Raw genomic sequence first — 27,873 nt, 5'->3', positions numbered from 1 at the left:
GCCACCTTTAATACACATGATACAGATTGCTGATTCCTCTCCCAGATACTGACTAGAAGCCCAATTACTATGCAATGAAATTCTATATAATGTTAGCCCTTGGTAAAGTAGGCTAAAGCCAACGAAGTAGCAAAATAACCACATCATGAAATTAAATTTCACCTAAGTAGCAATCATACCATAATCAATATTATAATAATGCAAGCATAGAATTAAAGGGAAGTTTTTGTAGAAATTTCAAAATGAACATAAAGAACCTCTGACTATAGATAATTTTTAGAAGGTGACTTTTGTAGAAAATTTTAAATATGACTTCTGCTAGCTATTGAATTTCTTTATACCTCTAGTATAGCACATCAAAAGAACAAGGTTGTAATGGTGGCCAAGCACACACAGAGAACTTATTTGACTTTGTTGTCCTAGTGACACATACTATGTACAGTTAATTTGGAGGAGCACAAAAACAACTAGATGACCATGTGACTGATAAGTTGGCTTCTTACTCATTCATAATCAATCACTTAACATGCCTAATAAGGTTCTATATAAAATAAACCCATATAAATCAGCATTTCTCTATATTACCAACAAAATCCAGCAGGAAGATACAGAAAGTCCATTTAAAATAACTGTAGATAATATAAAATACTTGGGAGTCTATCTGCCAAGACAAATCCAAGAACTATGTGAATATAATTACAAAATATATGTGAGACAAATAAAGAGAGATGTAAACAACTGGAGAAATATTAATTGCTTATGGACAGGCCAAATCAATACAATAAAAATCGTAATTCTACCTAATTAATTTACTTATTCAGTGCCATACCAATCAAATAACCAGGAAGGTGGCCTAGCTGTATTAGATTTCAAACTATATTACAAAGTGGCAATCGTCAAAACAATTTGGTACTGGTTAAGAAATAGAGTGGTAGTAGATCAGTGGAATAAATTAGGTACACAATACACAGTAGTAAATGACCACAGTAATCTAGTGTTTGAAAACCCAAAGATCCAAGCTTTTGGCGTAAGAACTTAATATGTGACAAAAACTGCTGGGAAAACTGGAAAGCAGTTTCACAGAAATTAGGTACAGAGCAACATCTAATATCAAATACCAATATTAAAATCAAAAATGGGTACATGACTTAGAAATAAAGGGTGACATAAGTAAATTAGAGGAACATGGGGAAATTTACCTCTCAGATCTATGGCTAGGGGAAGAGCTTATGACCAAACAAAAGACAAAATCACAAGAAGTAAAATGGCTAGTATGACATATTAAATTAAATTTAAAAGGTTTTGCAAAAACAAAACCAATGCAGCCAAAATTAGACAGAAAACAGGAAACTGGGGAAAATTTTCATAGCAAATTTCTCTGATAAAGGCCTCATTTCTCAAATAAATAAGAAAATAAACCAAATTTTAAAATATGAGCCATTCCCGAATTGATAAACAAAAGGTCAAAGTATGTGCAATAGGCTGTTTGAAATGAAAGCTATAAATACCCAAATAAAAATCTTCCAAATTACTACTGATAAGAGAAATTAAAATTAAGACAACTCTGTGGTCTCATATCTATCAGGTTGGCTCACACAATAGAAAAGGAAAATGACAAATGCTGGAAGGGAAAAATAGGGACACCAATACACTGCTAGTAGAGTTATGAACTGGTCCATCCACTCTGGAGAACAATTTGGAACTATGCCCAAAGGACTGAAAAATTGTGCATACCCTTTGACCCAGTAATACTACAACTGGGTCCGTATCCTAGAGATAAGAAGAAAAAGGGCAAGTACCAACAGGAAGGAAAAGAATAAGAAATTGAGGGAATGCTCATTAATTGGGGAATAGCCGAATAAGTTGTGGTATATGATCATTATGGAATACTACTGTGCTCTATAAGACATGAGGAGCAGGATGGTTTCAGAAAAACCTAGGAAGACTTATATGAACTGATGCAAAGGGAAGTGAGCAGAACTCAGAGAACATTTTACACAGTAATATCAATATTATAATCACGATCAACTGTTAGCTACTCTAATCAAGACAATAATCCAAGACAATTCCAAAGAACTAACAATGAAAAACGCTATCTATATTCAGAGAACTGATGATACTTTTTCCCTTTACTTGTATAACTGATACTGCCTTCTCAGTGTGTGTAGGAAAAGCTGGAGGTAGAGAATTTGAAACTCAAAATTTTAAAAAGTGGATGTTAAAATAAAGTATAATTATATAAAACAGGAAACAAAGCAAAAGCAGAAGCAGAAACCAGAGGGGAAAAAAAATCCTCTATTCCAGTGTTTGTTAAACCAAAGAACATAAATTACTGGCAGTAACACTCCTTTTCTGACAAGAACTATTAATTAGAAAAGACTTTGGCAGAAATTAGGTTTAGATCAACAACTTATACCATGGACTCCAACAAGTTCCAAATGGATACCTAACCTGAAGAGAAATGGTCACAATATACATACAAAAGAGGAGGAACTTACCATAACTATGACCATGTGGGATGAGAGGGTAGGTAGGGAATAATTTTTACCTAAATAAAGGCTAGATAATATCATAAAATACAAAAGAGACTATTTTGATGAATAATATTAAAAGCTTTTGTATAAATAAAACCAACACTGAAAAACTAAGAGAAACTATAGAGAGGAAAATATGACTGACACAAATCTACTATCCAAAATACATAGAAAAATAACAGATATATTACATTGTTATGGTTCATGCCAGACTCAGGCCAGTCTTCCAGTTTATACTCAGGAACAGGAAAAAAAAAAAAGGCAATGAGACTGGATCTTCTATTCTTTTCTAATACCCAGAAAATCCAAAATAGAGCTGAACACCACGGGCGTTTAGTAAATGCTTGCTGAAAGACAGAAAATTAAATAAAATTCAAAAGCTGCCAGTGTCATTACCTGCTCTACACAGCTCACCTTTTCCATTATAGATATAAGAATTACTAAGATTTTAGTCTTGGTAACTAGCATATAATTCAAATAACTAAACACTATTGCATTATGCAACTTTGTATCATTATAATCTTTTGTTGGTATTCTTCCTATCTCTCAAACTTAAATGGCTTCCTTCTACCCTAGTGCCTAATAGTATTCACAGAACACAGTGGGTGCTTAATTAATGTCTAGTGAATTGGATTCTTTGCCAAAGAGCATTGAACCACTTTGTCAAAAGTGCCATTATAATTCCTTTATAAATTGTCCTCCACAAAATAATTCCAAGGAAATAAGGCAATTCCAAAAGCATATGCATGACACTGTCCTACATAATGAATACCTAAATTTCGAAGCTGCGCAAAACAAAATATCATAAAACCTGGTGAGATTCATGGAAGCAAATGGTGAGGTGAGAGGATAAGGCTAAGAAGGATAGGTTTTTTGTTGAAGCTTTGGAAAGAAGGATAAGGTAAATAATAACGACGTGAAAGGGTAAAAATACAGAGGCTTCCAATTAGAAGTCTAACGTTTTACTCAAACTAGAATTCCTTTCAACAGCATTTCTGATTGAGCCCTTGCTTGAACACTTCAAATGATGGAAAACTCACCACTTCAAAAGAAAGCCACCTGCACTGTGACAGAGAAAACTCCCTTAGAAATATTCAAGTAGAGCTGATGAAAGGCCTTGTGGACTTTAGTTCTGTCCCAAATAGGTAACAGTGCTAGACCTGGAGTCACGGGAACCTGAGTCCAAATTTAGCCTCTTGCAGTTATTGTGTGACACTAGGCGAGTCAATTAACATATCTGCCTCAGTTTTCTCATCTGTAAAATGGGATTAATAATAGCATCTACCTTCCAGGTTTGTTGTAAGGATAAAACAAAACAATATTTATAAAGAGCTTAGCGCAGGGCTTGGCACATTGTAAGCTATGTAAATGTTTATTCCCTCCCTCTTCCCATTTATAATTTTGTAATTAAAAATAAATAAAATAAGAAAAATAATAATTACTTAACAGAAAATCATTTTATAGGAAATTTTGGACAACTACATTTGTCATTTGAGAAATATTCATATCTAGCCATAACTTGTGTCTTGAACTCCAGAACCCCATCATCAACTCCTTGCTAACATGTTCAACTGAATGAGCCACTGGCATTTCAGACTCAACAAAGTATTTCTGTTCTTCCCTGTCTCCTGAGGCAGCCATTATTTAAAAAAAAAAAAAGAGAGAGAGAGAAAAAAAACTACCTCAGGAATTTGGTTCTCCCCTCATCGAAGGTCTCCAAACAAAGCCTGGTAGGTATGCTGGAGTAGAGAATCTTTTTTAGGCCTGGGTTAGACCAGACATTTACTGAGGTGCTTCCAACCCTGAAATTCTGTGATTCTAGGATCCTTCCAGTCAATAGGATTTCTGACCTCAGATTCCTTGATTCTTTCCCCTATCTCACCCCTCAATACCCAACTTCTTTTCATAGCTTTTCAATTCTACTGCCATACAGCTCTCACACCCCAATCCCATAGCTATCACCCTAATTTAAGTATTTATTACCCCTTGCTGGGCTCCCTGTAATAGTCTGCTGATTGATTCCCCCAATTTCCACCTTGTTCTCTTTCGAATCCAAATATGACCACATAATTCCCCTGCTCAAAAAACTTTAGTTGCTCCTATTCATTTCTAAGATGAGTACAAACTCCTCAGTCAAACACATAAATTTCTCCACAATCTGGCTCCAACCTAACTTTCCAGACTTATTTCAAAACAACACTCTATATTCCAGTCAAACTGGCATATCAGATGTGTTCATAACTTACTATTCCGGTTGTTAGGCATCCTTCCCATTCCCCATTACACAGGAATTGTAATCTCTTTTGTCTGCCTCTCAGAATTCTTATCTTTCTTCAAGGTTCAACTCAGATGTTGCCTCCACAATGAAGCCTTCCCTGATCCCCCCAAGCTGCTAATGTTTTCTTCCTAATTTACCTTTTATTTACTTTTCTGCATACATACCCTATCTCCTAATTACATGTAACTTAAGTTAGAGACTTTTATATTTGTCTTTGTAAGACCTTGCACACGAAGGGCACTTAAGAGATGTTTTCTGAAAAGAACCAAATATATATGGTATAGGAAATACATAACTTATTTCCATCTTTTCCCCTTATGTAACTAGGAACTGATGGAATTTTAGGCAAGTATTCTTATAAGCATCAAGTTTTTCACCAATTTTTTTCTTCTTCTATAAACTGTTCAATTTTTCTTATGTAAAAAAGAAATCATTTTAGTAAATATTTCTAAACACGGCAGCAGTTTCCCCTAATTGTATATTATTTCCTATAGCTCAAATGTCATAGAATTTCTAAGATTTCTGAACTGATTCACTATATCACTGCCAATTACATTACAGTTATTAGTTAATACAGTAAATTACTACAGGTTTTAATTTAAGAAGTCCCAATCATTTGTTATTTCAGAAATACTAAACTTTATTACTGCCATTTGCTATTTCTTAATTGCTACTTTCCATAGTTTATGGGTTTTTCATAAACTTAAGATATGATGATTGTTTTTTATTATGTTGAGGAATTGTGTTATGAAAATAAGAAATCTATAAAACAAAAATTTTAATTATCATCTTTCACAAATGTAACTTTAAATTTTTATATACTTTCATGAAAATATTATGCTTTCAGCTGGGTAGAGATGTACTGAAGATTCTCAAGTCCATAAGAGCTGAAGCCTCAAACACACTCACAACCATATGGGTCATTGACTCAAGTATCCTTGATGATTTTAATAGCATCAAGACAATAACTTCACCAAGGAGATGGTTTCTGTCTGGATTCTTTGCCCCTAGGCCTGGATTCTTGATAGCTGGGGCTGGGGAAAATTATTTATGAAATAGCTCATAAGCACCCAAGAAGGGTGGCAAGTTAGGTTTCAACCTTTTCATAGCTATTAACCTGAGGCCATGAATAGCATGGAAAAGTTATTTGACTATGGACTTGAAGAATGATTATTTCAATTTTTTTCAGCAATTTGGTTTCCTGTGTAGGCTAAAAAATTCTTATACAAGAAGCAAATTTAAAGAAAATTCTCCAAAGATTATAATGCATCAAATAACAAGCCAAAATATTTGCTAATATCAGAAATAATTTACTAAAGTAAAACAAACACTGAATCTGGAAAAAAGAAAAAGATCTCAAAACTTTGAACACTGTGTCAACCTCAGTGGGGCTCTTATATTTCATTAAACTAGCTTTCCTGCTACTGGCAAACCAAATGAAACAAAGAATAGGTCTGTTATCATTAGAAGGAATATCCACATATACACTTGGGACTTAAGAGACCACCTCAAATGGCTTCAATTATCATTTCTCTGAATAAATAAAGGGGGGAAAAAGTTAATATTGCCCAATGCTCCTACTCTTTTAGTTTAGGTATTATTTGGGGTATTTAGGTATTACTGTGACAGACACCTGGAAATGTTGAACAGACTTCTGGGAAAAACACTCAAAAGGCTTTCTACATCCCAGCACACACTTCATTTTCAGTAAATCTCAAGCCTAGAAAGGAAATTGAGTTCAGGAAAGATATTCACATTTCAATTTCTGACTTTTAAAATTACAACTACAGGCATAATGGTTAGTCAACAAACATTTATAAGGGCTTACTCAGTGTTGGTACCTGTCCTAAGCTCTGCGGATACAAAGAAAGGAAAAAAAGAAGACTGAGGACAGTCCAAAGTCTAGAGAGTAAGGAAACTGAACGCTTTGGCAGAAAGAGATCCCAGAGGATCTTTGTACTAGCATTGAGTGTAGGATCAGGGGCCATTTGGCAGCCAATTACCCAGTTGTGAGTCACAGTTCCAGGGGGGAATCTAATCTGTGAAAGGACTAGAGTGTAGACCAAGAGGGTAGTAAACAGACTTTTCCGTAGATCACACCATTTGGAAGCACCAAAAACTTAAAGGCTCCCAGACTGAGTGGTGAAAGCGGCAGAAGGAGGACCATATAAGACAAAGCTAAGGCAAGTATACCTCTCACCAAGAGGTGAGCAAAGACCAACTCCAGTCGAACATAAAGTTCAAAACTAAGAAGTAGTCTGGAAAAACAAGGAAATCACAAAACAAAAACAAAAACAAACAAAACCTAAACATGAAAAACTCAACTGGGAAGCTGAAGACACACACAGAAGACAATAACTTGAAAATATCTACAAGGAAAGTCTCAAAGAAAAACGCAGATTGGATACAAGTCCAAAAAGAATTCTTAGAAGGGCTAAAGAGATTTATTTGTTTTTAAAAAAAAAAGCAAAAAATGATTTAAAAAATCAAATAAAGAGTACAAGAGTGCTTGGGAAAAGAAACGACAGCTCTGCAGAAGCTACATCTCCTGACAGCCAGTTTAGTGGATGAAAGTAAAACTATTCACCTGAATATTATAGATCTTCTCAGAAAGTGAGGTATAGGAAGTGAAAGCAGAAGGTAATATAAAACTTGTAGGGGCCTAAGGTGAGAGAAGCAATGTAATAACCACTGTATTACTTAGGGATCAATTAGAGATGAACAACAAGATTATCAAAGTTCAACAGCATAAATGTCTACTGAGTCAAATCTTCTCTCTTAAATAGGATTTGCCAAGTCAAAAAATGGAGAAAGTGATCTAGTATCACAGATGGTGGATAGAAATGGGGTGTGTGTGTGTATGTGTGTGTTATATACATATGTATAGATGTGTGTGAGCTTCAAGCAAGGACCTTGCTTGTGTGTAACTGACATGAAATGGAAATAAAGGGGAATGAGAAGGTTAGGGGCATGGGGTAGAGAGGAGGTAGAGAAGATAAATGCTTGTTAATTGAAAAAAAGTAAAATAAAAGTTATATTTTTAAAAAAAGAAATAAAGGAAAACAAAACCTATATTATATCCAAGGACTCATATCATGTGTTCTCAATCACTTGTCCCCAGTTTTGAAAAAGAATGAATGAGAAAATATTTCCTTCTTATAGATCTCCTCGAAGAAATAAAAAAGATCATGATAAAATAGTCTCAAAGATGCAACATTTTTCCATATAATGCAAAATAACTCATAAGCAGCATGTAATCAATCATTAAGGCCAGAGTTCCTACTCAATTTCACAGCAGAGAAAAAGGCTCATATATATTTAAACAAAATTCATTCTAGATCATTCTTAACCTATTTGTACAAAGTATCCAAGTCTTTAATTATTATTACTTATGTTTTAATATTTTTTGTCATAGAGAGGTAATGTGGCACATGAACTGAGCACTGAACTCAAAGTGCCTCAAATCAAGGTCGGGTTCAATTCTGATCTCTGACAATTACTCATTGCGAGACCCTGCCTAGGCACATTACTTAATTGAACAGTTTCTCATCTATAAAATGGGGATCAAAATAAATATATCATTTATCTCAATAAAATATGAGGTTCAAGATTACATAAATATTTTGCAACCTTTAATACACTTATGAAAGCTAGTTACTATCATCACTATGATTAATAAATATAGACTAGGTCTTACAAACAATAAAGCCAAACACCTAACTATATATGATGTGTCTAAGAGAATTAACAACCTAATGTAAATTCAACCTTAAAGACAAATAAGATCTTGAAGTGAGCCAAAAAGGCCTGAATTGTTTGATATGAAGTTAGGGTGGAAAAGGGAATAATAATGATTAGTATCTTGTGATATTTTATATGAGTTATAGATCACACCTAGAAAGATCAGGGTAGAACAGGGCAACGAAAAATCATGAAATCTCAACATATAAAATACGGGCTTTCAATCTTAATCATTCATTCATTTATACTTTAACAGTCTTCCAGATCATGTGATCAACAAAATAGAAGATTTTTCTAGTTTTCATTAAATCTCAAAAAAATCCCCCAAATAGGAATTATGTGCATGAAGTAAAGCAAAGCAATTACAGCTGTTCCCTCAGGCCAAGACACCAAAAAAATTTAATGTGATAAGGGGGTATGGGCTCTGGACCCTCCCCCTATGAACTTTCCCACGAATGAACTCAGATCCCTGGCATTCCCCTGAGGCATCAGTGAATAATCCTTTCAACTGTCCTTTCATTGTGGCTCTAGCCTTCAATTCTATTACCTATAACCCAGGCCAGCCCTCATTGTCTGCACCAGGCCCCACTGTAGACCACTACTCCTAAATTCCATCTAGACCCACTTCTTAACCACTGTATATAAGCATCCATCTTGCCCCTATTAAATCGCTCAGATTCTTATCTGCGCTGACCAATAGCTCAGACGCACTAGGAATCTCGCCCACCGCAACTAGTGTTTTAATAAACCTTGTCTCTGATGGAAAGAAGGCTTCAGTCCAATTCTTTCCGAAGGAGGACCCGTCTTTTGACCTTGAATTTCGAGGTTCCCAGCACCCTTTGACTGCTACAATGGTAAAAAAGCCTTACGAATTAACAGCAAAAAACACTAGCTACTGGCTATATTATAAGAATCTGACCAGTGGCTAGATTTTAAGAATCTAAGCAGTGGCTAGATTATAAGAATCTGAGCATCTTAATGGATAAAAGATGGACCTTATATACAGAAAGCCTATGGGAGGGATTTAGGAGTGGCCAAATAGTCTATGAGGTAATAGAATTCCAGGGACCTGGGCCACATGGCCAAGGGAGAATGGAGAAGTGGCCTGGGGTCATAGGGAGGTCCACAATGAAAGGCCAGTTGACAGGGATTATAGCCTCAGGGGAACGCCAGAGATTTGGCCATGTGGGAAAGTCCAGGGTTTTTCCTTTCTGGGGCTCAGATCCCAACCCCATCAGTATCATTCATTCTGTAACAAGCAGCAGATTTCAACCCTGCCCACCCACTTACAGAGGGGGAGGTATAGAAAAGCAAAAGTCACATTATAAAGTGGCAGCTAGTTGCAAGCAACGCTGAGTCAGAAAAATAAAGAACTGAGCTGGAACAACAGAGGGAACTGGAATAACAGAGTGAACAGAGGGTGTCAGCATGCAAGCATGCAGGGCTATACCAAGTCTGAAGAAAAGAGGGCTAAAATCCAGGAGGACAGTTCTGACATTCCCCTTCCTCCCCTCCCTGGATCCAGTGAAAAGTGAATTTCCCAGTGTGGAAGGAGACTAAGACAGCTTTGAGATCTTGATCCCTGGGCACTTGATATCAAAAGGGAAGGAGTCAGAAAGTGAATAGTAGGGGAATGTAAGAAAAAAAGAAGATTAAATTTCTAAATATCTTAGAAGGAAGAAAATCCAGTTAAAAATCTAGAGCACAAGCACATCAATTAACAGGGAAGACAGCCACAAAGACATATAAATGATTGCAAATATATCTAAATAAATATTACAAGACCAAGGAAATCAAACCAATGCCTGATGAGTCAGAGAAGTGAGAGGATTCCCAAAAGAGTATAGAACTGTAAAACTGAAAATTTATTTCAATTCTATTTTTAAGACTTAGTCAAATTAGAATAGATCAACTCTCTTAAATCTAAACTCCTTACTCTGGTAATTTCACCCTTCACCTACATTCCAGAGAAACTTGCCTAATGGTCAAGCTTTTGTCTTTTAATTACCTCTACTTTTATTCCAGTAGCTCAGTCATTTGATTCTCAATTTTATTATTTTAATTCATTTCCTCACCCTGGTATTATCCACCTTTCTAACCTCACCCACCACCCCTCCCACTCAAATCATATTCCAATTTATTAAATCAAAGCAGTAGTCTAGTTCACAGCCTAACCCTATTATCTGAGGACTATTCGAATTTCTGAAAGGGCAGGTGGAGCTGAGGAGACTTATCCTATCACCTTATTAAAGGCCTACCAATCTGAATTGTCTTACCTTTGCCAGAGGAGGCCAAATGATGAAGGAAGACACACCTAGGTTTAAAAGACCCTGTTAGCCCTCACTCAGGGTCTCTGATCATTGAGAGAGGCCATTGATACAATTTGTCAGTTACTAGTAGCCTAATAAATAAATTGATCATGCACAGAATCTCATCTCTCCCTTTACCTGAATTTTCAAATATAACAGAACCTCAACAGTATGCTCCCAAATGGTTCAAGAGAGAAAGAGAAATGAGAACCTTGAAAGATGTTAAAAGGGAACAGACAGTAGAATTTATGTACTATACAGCAAAAATAATTAGCAGAAGAGAAAAACTTGAATCTACAGTGGTCTCTCCAAAGAAACAAAAGAAATGACTGGAAATTTTTGCTGAAGTAAAGGAAAATCTGGAAAAAATTTAACACAATCTCTATACAACCAAAACACATGGATCTAAATGACAGGATGTGTAAAGATAACTGAAGGACCATGGGTCTCCCAAAAGAACATGACAAATCAAAAAGCCTGAACTACAGTGCAAAAAAAGAATACAGAACTGTCCAAGACTTCTGAATACAGAAAACAAAGCAATAATCAAAATGTACACATCCACTCCAGAAAAAGAGTCCTATATGAAAAACTCCAAGACACATAGTGGTTAATTCCAAAAATAAACAACAAATTCTAAGTGCCCAAGAGAAAGACCTTCAAATATAAAGGAAAGGAAATTATTCAGCATTCACCAGAAACCATGGAAAGGAAGGAAATAATATATTCCAAAATCATAATGTGGATAATGAAAGGACTTTAATATCCAAACAAAATAATCAACTTAAATGAAGATCTTGTCAGTAAAATGTAAAAGAACACCAGGACCAAATTATTTTTAATTTATGCAAACTCCAGGAGAGAGAAGCCAAAAGGTTCAATAAAGTTATTTCTACTATTAACCAACTCACTAACCAGATATGAATACCACCTTTAAAAAAAAAAGACTAGGAGCACAAATCATGTGACATTAGAGTAGTGACTACTATAATATTATTTTAATACACAAGATAAGAGATTTCAGCAACACAACAAAAATGTTGAGCTACTAAAATATAAATACTTGTTAAGGTATGTTTTTCTTTATTGAAAGTTATAAACAATCTTCCAGTTTTAAGAAGATGAAAGTTATTTATTATGCTTGAGAATCTTAACAAAATATCTAATCCACCTTAAGATTAGAGAAATTACAAACATTTCCAACAGAGGAATAAAAGCACTGAAAGAATGATTTGATCCCTATATTTTATATATATCTATGATGCTGCCAAAGTAATAATTTTAACTCATTTTAGACTCTTGAAACTACTGATAGTATTCCTTTTGGACACATGTTACTGTTTAAATTTGCAAAAAGAGTGTTTCTATTAATATCTCTGCCTCTCGGGAGTACCTAAGTGGCTCAGGGGACAGAGAATGTTTGTTGTTTAGTCGTGTCTAACTCTTTGACGCCATTTGGGGTTTTCTTGGCAAAGACACTGGAGAGGTTTACCATTTCCTTCTCTAGCTCATTTTACAGATGAGGAAATTGAAGCAAACAGGGTTAAGTGACTTGCCCAGGGTCACACAGCTATTAAATGTCTGAGGTTGCATTTGAACTCAGGTCTTCCTGACTCCAAGCCTAGCACTCTTATCAACTGTGGCACCTAACTGGACAAAGTGCTTGACCTGAGTTCAAATCCCACCTTGGATATTTACTAGTTGTGCAACCCTGGGCCACTTAAACTCCATTTGCCTCCTTTTCCTCAATTATAAAATAGGATAATAATGATACATAACTCCCCCAGAACTGCTAAGACTATCACAGAGCATTACACATGGTAGGCCCTACACAAATGCTTATTCTCTTCCCCTTCCCTTTCCATTTTAACACAGCCTTTGCCCTAGTTTAAGCTCTAATCACTTATTGCAAAAAAGTCTACTAATTGGTTTTTCTGAAACCAATTTCTCCTGCTCTCTAATATATCCTCCACCCAGGGGTCAAATTGATATCCTTGAAATACAATGATCTGACAGTGTCACTCTCCTACTTTAAAAGCTTCAGTAGTTCCCTTAAGACTCTAAGACGAAACACAACATTACCAACATTTAGCTCTCTATAACATAGCTCATACTTACCTTTTCTTATTTCATATTATTCCACTTAAAGTATTCTCTGTTTTAATACTGATCTACTAGCTATTCCCTATCCATTTCTCATTCAAGTCTTTACACAATCTGTCTATCCTCCATATACGGAACTCGCTTCATTTCCAACTCTCCCTTGAAAACACAGCTCAAGTGCCATCCTTCTAAACAATGACTTTCTTAATTCCTCATCCCCTGTTAGTGCTATCTCTTGAAAATACTTTTTATTACCTTTTATTTACTTATCTATATATATATAAATACATACATATTTATATACTTATCTACATACATATATCTATATACATACTTATCTACATATAATTTCCCACTAGACTGACCGTAAGCCACCTATGGGTAGGGACTCTTTCATTTTTATTCTTTAAATGTTCTGTGTCTAGCATTATGCCTTGAACACATTGTGGTGGTGGTTGCTCAGTCATTTCAGTTGTCTGACTATTTGTGACCCCATTTGGGGTTTTCCTGGCAAAGATAATGGAGGATTTGAACTGAGGAAAATGAGTCTTCCTGACTCCAGGCCTGACGCTCTAGCCACTGTGCCACCTAGGTACCTTGTACATGGCAAGTGTTTAACAGACATTTCTTGGATTTAACTGGATATTTTACTCAATAAACTAGTTAAGCATACCACAAATTTAATGAAAATATACACACAAACATGTACACACACACATATACACACAACATATCATGCAGCTAAACATGTGCTAAACAATCAGACAAGACTATACTAAGAATTATTTGAATTTAATTCATATAAAATAACTACAAAAAAACAATGACCTTTAACATGTAATACTTATGTCTGTGGCTGAAAATATAAATATTATTGCCAGGATTAAGTGTAATATAATACATTATCTATGTTAAGATACACTGATGGAAAATTCTTTTGGCTGTCACTGTGAAATCTAAAACAAAATAGAGGTGAAGTTAAAACAGAAACGGATGATATTCAACTTCAGACAAAAAGGGATAAATAGAATAACAAAAGAGAGGATATAATAGAGACACTTCTCTCTAAAGAAAAATAGGATGCTTATTGTAATCCAATATATTATTTATCAGCTATATTTTGTCATTATTAATTGATCCTATGTATAGTCCTTTAAAGGAATTGCCTCTAAAATGTAAAAAAAAGAAAACAAAAAAAAACCAAAAAACAATCTAGTATTTTCATTCAAGTTAGAAAATTTTTTCACGGAAGCATTTGTCTGTACCTTTTAGTAGTATACTGGAAATACTTGGACAGTTTCTAAGTATAACAGAAATACATGGATCTCTTGACTAGAGATCAAATGTTGTATTAATTGCTCACTACTTTGGCTAACAGGTCCTGTCTTGATTATAAGCTATTTGTAATCATGAATGAAACTACTGGTATCTCAAAAGAATATTTGAAATTCACTAATATCACATTTCACATAAAAGGGGCAACCTCAGTCAACTGTGCACGTAAACACTGTGATCAAGGGATAAAGCTTTAAACAATTTAACATTTACCTTTGAAAATTAAGCAAGAGGATAATACACAAATTTGCTGACTTCTGTTGTTAACTTTAGCATAAGATAGAATCTATCTGTTTTTAACAAGGCATACTACTTTCCAAATAGCTAAAATAGGCAGATACAATATATAAGCAGTGCATGAAAACCTCAAAATTTTAAATGGAAAAACCTGTATCTGATGATACAATTGAAAAAAAAAATTCTCATATTCTTTCTTATTTCTTTTTAAAGCTAAATATTATAAGTGATAACCACAATGATTATATATTTAATAAAATAAACCTAAAATAAAATATAAGCTTTCCTCTATAAAGTTCGAAAAGTTAAAAAGGCAAGGCAAGAAAATGTAATAGAATATAACTTATTAAATATTAGCACAATCACAAAATACTGAGTTAGATATATTTTGATGGATATTAAACAGATTGTCAGGATTTAAATATGGATTTTAGACTATCAGGAGCACTGGGTTGCAGTTCCAACTCTGTCACTAACTGTGACCTTGAACAGGGCACTTCATCTCTGTACCTCCATTTCTTTGTCTGTGAATTAGCAAACTGAATTATATGATCTCAAACCTTTCAGCAATAAAAATTCTATAATTTTAAGAATTAAATGAATTTGTAAAATATGTCTCAGAGTCATGTGCCCTTTCTGAAAGTGAATTTTCTTTTTACTTTCCTCCACTGATCCCCCCTCTTAAAAAGCTGAAATGTTATTTTTGTGAATACAAAGGACCTCAAATGAATCAGTAAACATTTATTAAGCACCTACTGTGTGCCAGGAACTGTGCTAAGCACTGGGGATACAAAAAGAGGCAAAAGGATATTCCCTGTTCTCAAGGAACTCACAATCTAATGGAGGAGACAACATGCAAACAAATATATACAAAGTGAGCTATATACAGGATAAACAGAAAATAATTAAAAGAGGGAAGGCACTAGAATTAAAAAGGGTTATGGGAAGGTTTCCTATAGAAGGTAAGATTTTGTTGTCCAATTGTTTCAGTTGTGTTGGACACTTCATGACACCATTTAGGGTTTTCTTGGCAAAGACACTGGAGGGGTTTGCCATTTCCCTTCTCTAGTTCATTTTATAGATGAGGAACTGAGGTAAACAGGGTTAAGTGACTTGCCCAGGATCACACAGCCAATAAATGTCTGAGGCTGGATTTGAACTCACAAAAATGAATCTTCCTGATTCCGGGCCTAGCACTCTAGCCACTGTGACATGTTTGTGGAACAGCCGGGAGGCCAGTGTCACTGGATCAAAGAGTATATGTCGGAGAACAGTGTAAGAAGATTAGAAAGGTAGGTTATGAAGGGCTTTGAATGCCAAATACAGCATATTGTTCCTGGAGGCAATAGGAAGTCACTGGGGTTTATGAGTTCTGTTTCGGCCATATGGAATTTGACATGCCCACTGGATATCTAGCTTGAGATGCCTGAAAGGTACTTGGAGATGTAAAACTGGAGATCACTGTGTCATGATAGTGTAGAGGTGACTCCCCGGGATTCTAGAAGTGATGTCAGAGCACAAGTCTGACAGATTCTACATGGTTTTTAGAAGGTTTTTACTCTCAGTGGAGAGTAAACATCTTCAGACTGGCAACAGAGAGGTCTGAGGATCAACCTAGCTAAGTACCAAAAGGTTCATCCTAGCCATTTTTTGATGAATTCTTTAGCCCTAGCAACTCATGAAACAAAGGAAAATACAAAATGGCCCTCATTCTTATATAGCTTTCACTTCATTTCTGAGTAATGATGTGGTTGTTGGTACTCTAAATGTGAGACCAACTGGACAAACAACAAAAAAACAGTTCAGCAAAAATAACCAACACATCAACCAAGTCTGAAAGTACACAAATCCATAGTTTTTCTCCTTTCCTATAAAGAGGATGGTTCATTAAAATTAGAATTGGTCATCAGAATTAAAATTCAATTTTCTGTGTTGTTCTGTCCATCCACATTATGTAAAATGTTTTCATAGTTCTATTTCCTTCACTTTGCATAGGCTCATAAGACTTTCCATGCTTCCCTATCTTCACATTTGTTATTTCTTAACAGTACAAGTTCTGCAATTGTTTAGTTATTCCCCCATCAGCAGGCAACTAACTACTTTGTTTAGAGTTCTTTATTACTACAAAAGGTACAACTATGAATATTTTGGCTTATATAAGGTCATTGTTTCTATCTTTGACTTCCCTGGAGTGTACGTTTAAGCAGCGAGATTTCTTATTTTAAACCAACTTTTAAGCAAGATATACTATGTTATTTTCTAAAATAGCTAGGTCAATTCATAGCTCCATCAATAGTACATTAATGCACCTATCTTTCTACTATGGAAAAATGTTTTATTGTATTGTTCAGAAAACATCATTATACTATTTAAATCCTACTTTATGAGATTAGAGATTGTTTGCACCCAGAATGTCATCCTGACCTCAGTAATTCTCTAGGAATGGCAGAGATGGCTACAAGGAATTTTAGTTTTCTTTGGTCCTAGACTCACCCAAAATGTTTATGTTTGGGGTTATAACACCCAGGACTTGTTTTGGGTCCACCCAAGTTCATGTTTTGAGTTTCCCTTGAGTTTGGGTTTCCAATTTTATTGAATATTGACATTTAGTAATATCCCATCTCAATCAAAATTGCTCAACTGTGTAGGTGTGATTCATATTCAGGTACCCTTGTCGAAATCCTATATAATGTAAACCTTTCAGAACCTGAGGGAAAGAGAGCCACACCTTTTCTGGCTCACTCTCCTTTGCCAAATGACCACATAATTTTTTTTTTTGTTAAGTTTTAGGGTCTGTAATGCCTCTCCAAGAGTGACTCTTCCCATCTTTTGTCATCTTTGCCAATTTGCTGGGTGTGAGAAAAAACTGGAGTTGTTCTGATTTGCATTTGTTTTTAAATTTTTTTTTAATTGATTTCTTCTGATTGTTTATATCATAGTTTTCCCCAGTATCCCTCCTCCTGCCACTCCCAAGGAGCCATCAAAAAAAATTCTTTTTAATACAGTGAAGGAAGAAAAAACAAACTCAACTAGTCAATACAACGAAAAAGTCTAAAAATGTGTAACGTACAATACCAGTGAACCTTCCATCTCCACAAAGGTTTGGGTTGGGTGTGTCTTCTCAAATCTCTTCATTTGAATCATGTTTGATCTTTAAAATTTTGTTATTGACTTTCAGTTTTGGTGTTTCTGGTTGTTCTTTCCATTTACATTGTTGTAGTCATGCATTTTTTTTTTTTAGCTCTGCTTACTTTACTCTGCATCAGTTCACATAGATCTTTCCATGCTTCTCTGTATTCATCATGTACTTCATTTCTTAGAGCATAGTAATATTTCATTAAATTTACATACAATTTGTTTAGTCATCCCCCATGATGGACATCTACTTTGTTTCCAATTCTTTGCTATCATGAAATTGTTTCTATAAATATTTTGGTATATATGGGGACTTTCTTCTTATCAATGGCTTCCTCGGGGTAAAAGCCCAGAAATGGAGTGTCTGTTTCAAAGGGCAAGGACATTTTATTCATTTTATTTGCATAATTCCACTTTGTACAATTCTTTCCAAAATGGTTGTGCCATTTCACAACTTCTCCAAAGATGTATCAGTATACCTATCATCCCACAACTCCTCCAACCATTGACTAATGGCTATATTTTGTCATCTCCGTCAATTTGCAAAGGTGTGAGATAAAACCTCAGGGTTGTTTCAATTTGTATTTCTATTATCATCAGTGATTTAGAACAATTTTTCATATGCTTGACAATAGGTATCAATCTTCCTTTTGAGAAATGTTCATTTATATCCACTGATGATCTATCCATTGGGATAAACTGATTACATTTTAAAAGACAGGAAATGGTTGCTATGGGAGTCATTTTACCTCAGCAATTCTTGCATACAGTTAGAACAACTTGTCAGATCAAAACCAATGCCGAACTAGAAGAAAGAAAAAAATGAGAAGATATGGAATGCAAATGAGGCAATGGCAACCAAAGCAATTTAAAAAGCTACTGTCAACAAAAATGGTAAAATAAACTAAAATCAAAACAGACCACCATTTCCCAAATTAATTTACCAGATATAAATAAATTACCACAAAAACAACACAGAAATTACCTCCGTCAATAATCATCTGATCTCCTCCCCAAACACAGAGAAATGGAAGATAAAGCATTGCAAAATGTAAATTCTTGTAAAATCTTACAGAGAAGGATGATGATGCCACTGATAAAGAGTGAAGGGGAAAAATATAATACTGAAAGTTTGGAGTGAGAACTGGTTGAGCAAAGTCATTCTAGAGCATTTAAGAGTGAAACAAAATGAGAGTACAGCAAAGATGGAATATGGAAATTATCTTTTTTTTATTTTATAAATTTATTTATTTTTAGTTTTCAACATTTACTTCCACAAGATTTTGAGTTCCAAATTTTCACCCCATCTTACCCCTCCCCCCACCCCAAGATGGCATGCATTCTGAATATCCCTTCCCCTAGTCTGCCTTCCCTTCTATCTCTCCCTCCCTTCTCTTAACCCCTTCCCCTTCTATTTTCCTGTAGGGCAGGATAGATTTTTGTACCCCATTTCCTGTACTTCTTATTTCCCAGTTGCATGTGAAAACTTTTTTTTTAAACATGTGTTTTTAAAACTTTGGGTTCCAAATTTTCTCCCTTCTTCCCTCCCCACCCCCCCTCATTGAAAAGGCAAGCAACTCACTATAGGTTATACATGTGCAGTTATGCAAAACACTTCCATAGTAGACATGCTGTGAAAAACTAACTCTATTTCCCTTAATCCTATCCTGCCCCCCCCATTTATTCTACACTTTCTTTGACCCTGTCCCTCCTCAGAAGTATTTGCTTCTGATTACCCCCTTTCCCAATCTGCCCTCCTTTCTATCATCCCCCTACTCTCTTGTCCCCTTCCCCCCCCATTTTCCTGTAGGGTAAGACAGATTTCGATACCTGAGTGTGTATGTTATTCCCTCCTTAAGTCAAATCCTATGAGAATAAGATTCACTCATTCCCTCTCACCTTCCCCATTTCCCCTCCAATGTAACAGCCTTTTCTGTTTTTTTTTGTGAGATAGTTTACCCCATTCTATCTCTCCCTTTCTCCTTCTCCTACTATAATCCTCTCACCCCTTAATTTTATTCTCCAGATATGACCCCTTCATCTTCAACTCACCCTGTGCCCTTTATCTAGCTATCTATCTATCTATCTATACATACATATAATTTTTTCCCTCCAACTACCCTAATATTGACAAAGGTCTCATGAGTTAAAAATATCATCTTTCCATGCAGGAATGTAAACAGTTCAACTTTAATAAGTCTCTTATGATTTCTCTTTCCTGTTTACCTCTTCATGTTTCTCTTGAGTCTTGTATTTGAAAGTCAAATTTTCTATTCAGCTCTGGTCTTTTCATCAAAAATCCTTGAAAGTCCTCTATTTCGCTGAATGACCATTTTTTCCCCTGAAGGATTACACTCAGTTTTGCTGGGTAGGTGATTCTTGGTTGTAATCCTATCTCCTTTGCCCTCCAAAATATTACATCCCTGTAGTCCCTTAATGTAGAAGCTGCTAAATCTTGTGTTATCCTGATTGTGTTTCCACAATACTTGAATTGTTTCTTTCTGACTGCTTGTAATATTTTCTACTTGACCTGGGAACTCTGGAATTTGGCTACCATATTCCTAGGAGTTTTCCTTTGGGGATCTCTTTCAGGAGGTGATCGGTGGATTCTTTCAATTTCTATTTTGCCCTCTGCTTCTAAAATATCAGGGCAGTTTTCCTTGATAATTTCTTGAAAGATGATGTCTAGACTCTTTTGTTGATCATGGCTTTCAGAGAATTCAATAATTTTTACATTCTCTCTCCTGGATCTATTTTCCAGGTCAGTTGTTTTTCCAAGGAGATATTTCACATTGTTTTCTAATTTTTCATTCTTTTGGATTTGTTTTACAGTGTCTTGATTTCTCATAAAGTCACTAGCTTCCAATTGCTCTATCCTAATTTTTAAGGAAGTATTTTCTTCAGTAAGTTTTTGGACTCTCTTTTCCACTTGGCCAATTTTGCTTTTTAGGGCATTCTTCTCCTCATTGGCTTTTTGGACCTCTTTTGCCATTTGGGTTAGGCTATTTTTTAAGGTGTTATTTTCTTCAGTATTTTTTTGGGTCTCCTTTAGCAAGCTATTGACTTGTTGTTCATGATTTTCTTGCATCACTCTCATTTCTCTTCCCAGTTTTTCTTCTACTTCTCTTACTTGCTTCTCAAAATCCCTTTTGAGCTCTTCCAAGGCCTGGGACTTATTCATATTTTTCTTGGAGGCTTTGGATGTAGGAGCTTTGACTTTGTTGTCTTCTTCTGGTTATGTCTTTTTATCTTCTTTGTCACCAAAGTAAGATAATATAGTCTGACTCTTTTTGCACTGCTTACTCATGATCCCGGTCAATTACTTGAGTTTTAAACTCTTTGTTAAGGTAAGAGTCTGCTTCCAATGTGGAGAATGTACTGTCCCAAGCTTCAGGGGTTTTGTACAGCTGTTTTCAGAGGCACTTCTAAGGACCTGTAAATTTTCAGTTCTTCCAAGGTGGTATGATAAGGGGCGAAGTGTTTCCTCTCCACTGCCACAACAAGCTCTGCCACAACAAGCTCCACCACACCAGCACTCCTCCTCACCCCAGGACTGCCCCTCAGAACTGTGACCTAGATCCAAGCACGGGCAAAGCAAGAGATTCCTGCCTCAGCACTGGCAAAGAGATCCCTGCAATCCCCCTCTGATCAGCCACTCAATACCCCCTCAGTCTGTGGGCCGGAAGCGCAGAAGGCAGCTGCTGCCCCAGGGATGGCTGAGACCTAGCTTCTCTCTCTCACCACAGTCACAGACTTTTCCCACTGACCTTCTAGGTTGTCTTTGGCATTCATGTGTTGAGAAGTCTGGAAACCGCCACATCTACCCACGATTCAGTCCCAGACTCGCTGCAGCCTGCGTGCCCATGCCAAACTGCACTCCTCTTCCTGCCCTGCGCGATATACCTTTCCAATCAACTACCCAGGCTGTCTTTAGCTGTAAATTTGTTTCACTCTGTCTTTTTGTGGGTTCTGCTGCTTTAGAATTTGTTTAAAGCCATTTTTTTACAGGTATTTGGAGGGGTTAGGGGGAAGTCACTGCTTTCACTCTGCCATCTTGGCTCCACCCCTGGAAATTATCTTAAAGAAATTTTTATAACAAATTCCTTTTGCCACCAGTGACAGTAGAGTCACCACATTTATAATATAACATCATAACATCCTGGAAATGTGCTATATGGCAAACTGGAAATGGAACTGAAGAAAACAAGAATGAGAAGAGCAACTGGACTCAAAAGTGGGGCTGGGTGTGCTAGAGGCAACACAATTTAAAGGAGCAATTCTTAAGGTAGAAGAATACCAAAGGGGCAACTAGGTGGTGCAGTCGATAGAGCACCGGCCCTGGATTCAGGGGGACCAGAGTTCAAATCCGGCCTCAGACACATAACACTTAACTAGCTGTGTGACCCCGGGCAAGTCACGTAACCCACATTGCCCAACTAAAAAAACAAAGCAAAACAAAAAAATACCAAAGGCTTGGAAAAAATCTTGGATCAAAATATACGATCAAGAAAATATCAATAATTATAGACATTTGTCTTTAGTATCCTTTTATATACCTTGACTGTACTGTTTTCTAAAGCCTGTCTCTTCTTTTCTAAAACCTTTATCATGGGGGCAGCTGGGTGGAGCAATGGATAGAGCACTGGCCCTGAAGTCAAGAGGACCTGGGTTCAAATCTGGCCTCAGACCAAACACTTGACACATACCAGCTGTGTGACCCTGGGCAACACAGTAACCCCAACTGCCTAAAAAAAACAAAACAAAAGAACAAAACCCTTTATCATGACGCATACACATGCATGTATAATATTCTCACAATTTTGGAAAGCCAGAAAATATTCTACATGTCATATCAATATAGTTCCATAGCTGACCAAAGGTATGGAGAATACAAGATGCCATTGTTTATATTTGCTAAATGTAAAAACCACATTTGATATGGTGGAGCAAAGCACAACCTTAAAGATTCCTCCAAGACAGTGTCTCCTATTCCACGTGCATATCAAAATCAGAGAAAAATCCTACGAGAGATATAACAAGTGAGATAATTTTGTTCAGTACCCATTTGATTATGAGCAATAAGGGAAGGAAAAAAGAACAAGATGTTTTGTCATCAAAAGGATATGCCATTGTCAAAGATGGGGTCCAGCAGTGCAGAAATGCCAAACTTGCTGCTCTTGCTCCCAAGTATGGCTAGAACCAGATTAAAATGTAATTGGGAAACGTTTAGCAAAATAATTCAACATGCAACACAGACAAAGTTAATTTGTGGTTTTATAAGTCAGTATGCAGCTAGTAGGGATCCATTTCTATTTGAGTTTAGCCACACAGCAGCTGAGTCCGTATACAAGGTAGATTCTTTACACAGAGTAAATTCTTCAGATTTTCTAATTTCCTGAAAATATTGTTCTGATTGCAGTAAACCTCAGAAAACTGCAGTTTCTTAAATGAGATCCATAATTACTCAATAGTTTTATCAAGTATCCAAACTGGAAAAACCAAGTAGAAAAAATATCCACCATTCTGACTATAATAAGTCATTATATGGAAAAACCATAAAACTTGTCCATCAGTACATATGTATAAGGCAGATATGGTAAATGGACAATGAACCAGATATGACCAGAGTAGACTGGACTGTCTTTGGAAAACTGTAGTTTTTAAGGTCTCTAAGCTTTAATATAAAAGCAATCTTTTAGGCAATATTTTTCCTAGTAATTCTTTATCACTATGAGTCATGGAATATGATAGTCTCTAAAAAAGTTAAAGTTGCATATTATATAAAAGGCAAAAGTAAACACATACAATGGACATGAGCAGGCTACAACACATTACTAATGAAGAACTGTAAAGTAAAAGTGAAGTAAAAGATATCAACCAAAATGCATGGTCACATGAGGATACAGACTGATCACAAATTGAAAGCAAGGAATAGATAGTCTACCTTCTTTACTGGTATCCTCAGATTTTCAAAAGGAAGCAAGAAAGGCCCCAATACATTGGGTAGAGACTTTGTTGCAAGTTTATGGGCAGATATAAATAAAAGTTACACTGGATAGGCAGGGGTGGATGGATTGAAATCTATCCCCTCAAAGGAAATACCTACATCAACAAGATCAAAGAACCAAAGTGAAGTAAAGAACAGACTACTATGGAAGCCAACAGGTTTCCATTCTACCAACAACTAAACATTTCTAATCAAATTGAGTAAGCATGCAGTTATCTGATTTGGCATGGTTAGTTATCTGATTTAGTAGATTTATTAAGGAGCTAGGAACCATTTAGCCCATGTTCTTCCTGTGTCTAGCTATGTGACCTTGGATAAGCCAATCTGCCTTCTGGAGTCTCAATCTGAAAAATGAGGGGGGATAGACTTGGTATTTAATTGTAAAAGTATATTACTCTGAATCTAGTTGCTTTGTATATCATATTTGTTATTTGGTAGAAAATATTGCTATGGCCTCATGTGACATAAAAAGGTATACTATTATAAAATGTTCTATCCTTACCAAAATACTTGACAGGGTCAAATCTGAAAACAATTAAGTAACTGGAAGGGAATGGACTATAAGGGCATACAGGTATATTTCATGAGATAACACTGCTGAAAAAAAGAATGCTGATGAAAGGATTAAAGAGACCAGCCTGAGACTGACAAGAATAGAGTCCAGAGAATATTCTCATTTTCTTTTCCACAGCAGATGATGGTGCTCAAATATAGGTTAACTGCTTTATAATGATTTGTCTAAGTATTGGTTTATTTAGAAAAGAGACCTTTAGTAAAACCTCTAAAATATTTCACACTATTAAAGTAGTTAAGAGAACTATAAAAATGTGGTGATCAACAGGATTACAAGGCAGTGTAGAAGAGATACTTTTGGAGTCTAGAAGATCTGAGTTCAAATACTGTTTTGATACTTAACAAGCCAAATTACCAATTTCCTCTGAAACTGTGCATTTCTTCATCATCAATGTATTGGCCTCAAGACCTATTTTTTTATGGCACAACAATAATTTTCCATCTCATTCATATGTCATAATTTTATCTATATCCCCCAAAATTAGATTACCCTCTTAGTTTACAATTTTTGTGTCCTGCCAAAAAAAAACTTCTTTGTTGATGTTCAATCATTTTTCCATTGTACCTGACTCTTCATGATCCCATTTGGGGTTCTCTCAAAAAAGATATTGGAGTGGTTTACTATTTCCTTCTCCAGCTCATTTTACAGATAAGGAAACTGAGGCAAAGAGGGTTAAGTGACTTGCCCAGGGTTACTCAGCCAGTAAGTGTCTGAGGCCAGATTTGAACTCACAGATAGGTCTTCCTGACTCCAGACCTTGCCTCTCTACCCCTGTGCCACATAGCTGCCCCCTCTCCTACAAAAAAAAGATGCTAAAAAAGTTGTGGGATATAAAATAAACTCACATAAATTATCAATATTTCTATATATTACTAACAAAAGCCCACCAGCAAGAGACAGAATAAGAAATTCCATTTAAAATAACTCTAGACAATATAAAATATTTGGGAGTCTACCTGCAAAGACAAACCCAGGAACTATATGAACATAATTACAAAACACTTTTCACAGAAATAAAGTCAGATGTAAATAACTGGAAAAATATCAGTTGCTTATGGGTAGGCCAAGCTAATATAATAAAAATGACAATTAATTTACTTATTCAGTGCCATATCAATCCAACTACCAAAATATTATTTTATAGATCTAGGAAAAATAATAACAAAATTCATCTGGAAGAACCAAAGGTTCAGAATATTAAGGGAATTATTAAAAAGAAATGCAAGGGAAGGTGGCCTAGCCATAACAGATCTAAAACTGTATTATAAAGCAGCAATCATCAAAACTATTTGGTACTTGCTAAGAAATAGAGTGGTGGATCAGTGGAATAGGTTAGATACACAAGACATAGCTGTTAATGACTATAGTAATCTATTGTTTGATAAACCCAAAGACTCCAACTTCTGGGATAAGAACTCACTATTTGACAAAAACTGCTGGGAAAACTGGAAAATAGCATGGCAGAAACTAGGCATAGACCAGCAACTTTTACTGTATACCAAGATAAGTCAAAATGAGTACATGATTTAGGTATAAAGGGTGATACCATAAGCAAATAAGGAGAGGAGGGAATAGTTAATCTGTCAGATCTACGAAGAAAAGAAGAATTTATGACCAAAAGAGATAGAGAACATCATGAAATGCAAAATGGATAATTCTGATCACATTAAATTAAAAAGGTTTTGCGCAAGCAAAGCCAATGCGACCAGGATCAGAAGGGAATCAGAAAGCTCAAAAATAATTTTAACAGGCACTGTCTCTGATAAGAATACAAGTCATTTCCCAATTGATAAGTGGTCAAAGGATATGAACACACTGTCTTCAGATGAAGAAATTAAATCTATCTACAGTCACATGAAAAAATGCTCTAAATCACTATTAGAGAAATGCAAATTAAAACAACTCTGAGGGTACTACCTTACACCTATCAGATTGGCTAATATGACGAAAAAGAAAAATGATAAATGTTGGAGGGGGTGTGGGAAAATTAAAACACTAATGCATTGTTGGTGGAGTTGTAAACTGATCCAACCATTCTGGAGAGTAATTTGGAGCTATGCCAAAGGGCTATAGAACTGTGCATATCCTTTAATCCAGCAATAGCATTACTAGGTCTGTATCCCAAAGAGATCATAAAAGAAAGGGAAAAGGACTCATATATACAAAAATATTTATAGCAGCTCTTTTTGTGGTGGCAAAGAACTGGAAATTAAGGGGATACACATCAATTGGGGAATGGTTGAAAAAGTTGTGGTATATGAATGTAATGGAATACTACTGCTCTAGAAGAAATGATGAACAGGCAGATTTCAGAAAAACCTAGAAAGATTTACATGAACTGATGTTGAATGAAGTGAGCAGAACCAGGAGAATACTGCACAAATAACAGCAACATTGTGTGATGACCAATTTTAATAGACTTAGTTTTTCTCAGCAATACAACGATCTAAGACAATTCCAAAAGACTCATGATGGAAAATGCCATCCACATCCAGAGAAAGAATTATGGAGTCTGAATACATATCAAAGCACACTATTTTCACTCTTTTCTTCTTTCTCGTAGTTTTCCCTCTTGTTCTGATTCTTCCTCCACAACATAACTAATGCAGAAATATTTTAATATGATTGTACACATATAGCCTATATCGGATTGCTTGCTGTCCTAGGGAGGGGAGAGGGAAGGGAGGGAGAAAAAAATTTGGAATTCAAAATCTTATAAAAGTGAATGTTGAAAACTATCTTTACATGTAATTGGGAAAAATAAAACACAATTAAGTGGGATGAGAAAAGTTGCTAAAAATATGTTTGTGTATAAAGGCCCTTCTCTTCTTTCCGTGATCTCTTCAGGCCATAGCTATCATAGTGGTATAGTTGGGACACAGTTCCAAATCGCTTTCCAGAAGACCTGGAACAATTCACTGCTCTATCCAACAGTGTATTAGTGTGCCTGCTTTCCTAAGCTCCTCCAGTATCTGTTATTCACTTCTCTTGTCATTCTGCCAGTCTGATGGATATGAAGTAGAACCTCAGAACTGTTTTAATCTGCATTTCTCTAATTATTAGTGATTTGGAGCATTTTTTTTAAGATAGCTTGAATTTCTTCCTTTAAAAATTAACTATTCATTCATATTCTTCTACTATTTATCTAGTGGGGATTGGTTCTTATATAAATTTGAATTAGTTCCATATACACACATGCATACACATATACATACAAACATATGTAATTTGTATATGATCTTTATCAAGAAGATTACTCCCCCACCCTCCACAATTATCTGTTTCCCTTCTTATTTTAACCACATTAGATTTGTTTGTAGAAAATATTTTAATTTTACATAATCAAAACTGCCAATTTATCTTCTGGGATCCTCCCCTCCACCATTCTCCCCCTAACCACAGTACCAAAAGGTAATTTCTTCCTTGCTCCTCTAATTTTGTTTACAATGTAGCCTTTTACATCTAGGTCATGTATCCATTTGAAGCTTAACTCAGTGTGTGGCATGAAGTATTGTTTTAAAACTAATTTCTGCCAGATTATGTCAAGTTTTCCAAGCAGCATTTTTTGTCTATTTTTTGGAATAGTGAGCTCTTACTGAAGCAATTGTGGCCTTTGGGTT

General features: G+C 35.6%; 1 protein-coding gene across 2 annotated transcripts in view; it reads right to left on the bottom strand.

The window, feature by feature from the left end:
- TMEM161B (transmembrane protein 161B) overlaps positions 1 to 27,873 on the bottom strand; it is a 104,758-nt gene that overhangs the window by 57,459 nt on the left and 19,426 nt on the right. The window lies entirely within an intron of this gene.

The sequence above is a fragment of the Vombatus ursinus genome, unplaced genomic scaffold (genome assembly GCF_900497805.2).
Source record: "Vombatus ursinus unplaced genomic scaffold, bare-nosed wombat genome assembly UNPS02014774.1, whole genome shotgun sequence".
Taxonomy (NCBI): Eukaryota; Metazoa; Chordata; class Mammalia; order Diprotodontia; family Vombatidae; genus Vombatus; species Vombatus ursinus.
The sequence above is the reverse complement of the archived record's forward strand: the minus strand, read 5'-3'. Positions and strand labels throughout refer to the sequence as shown.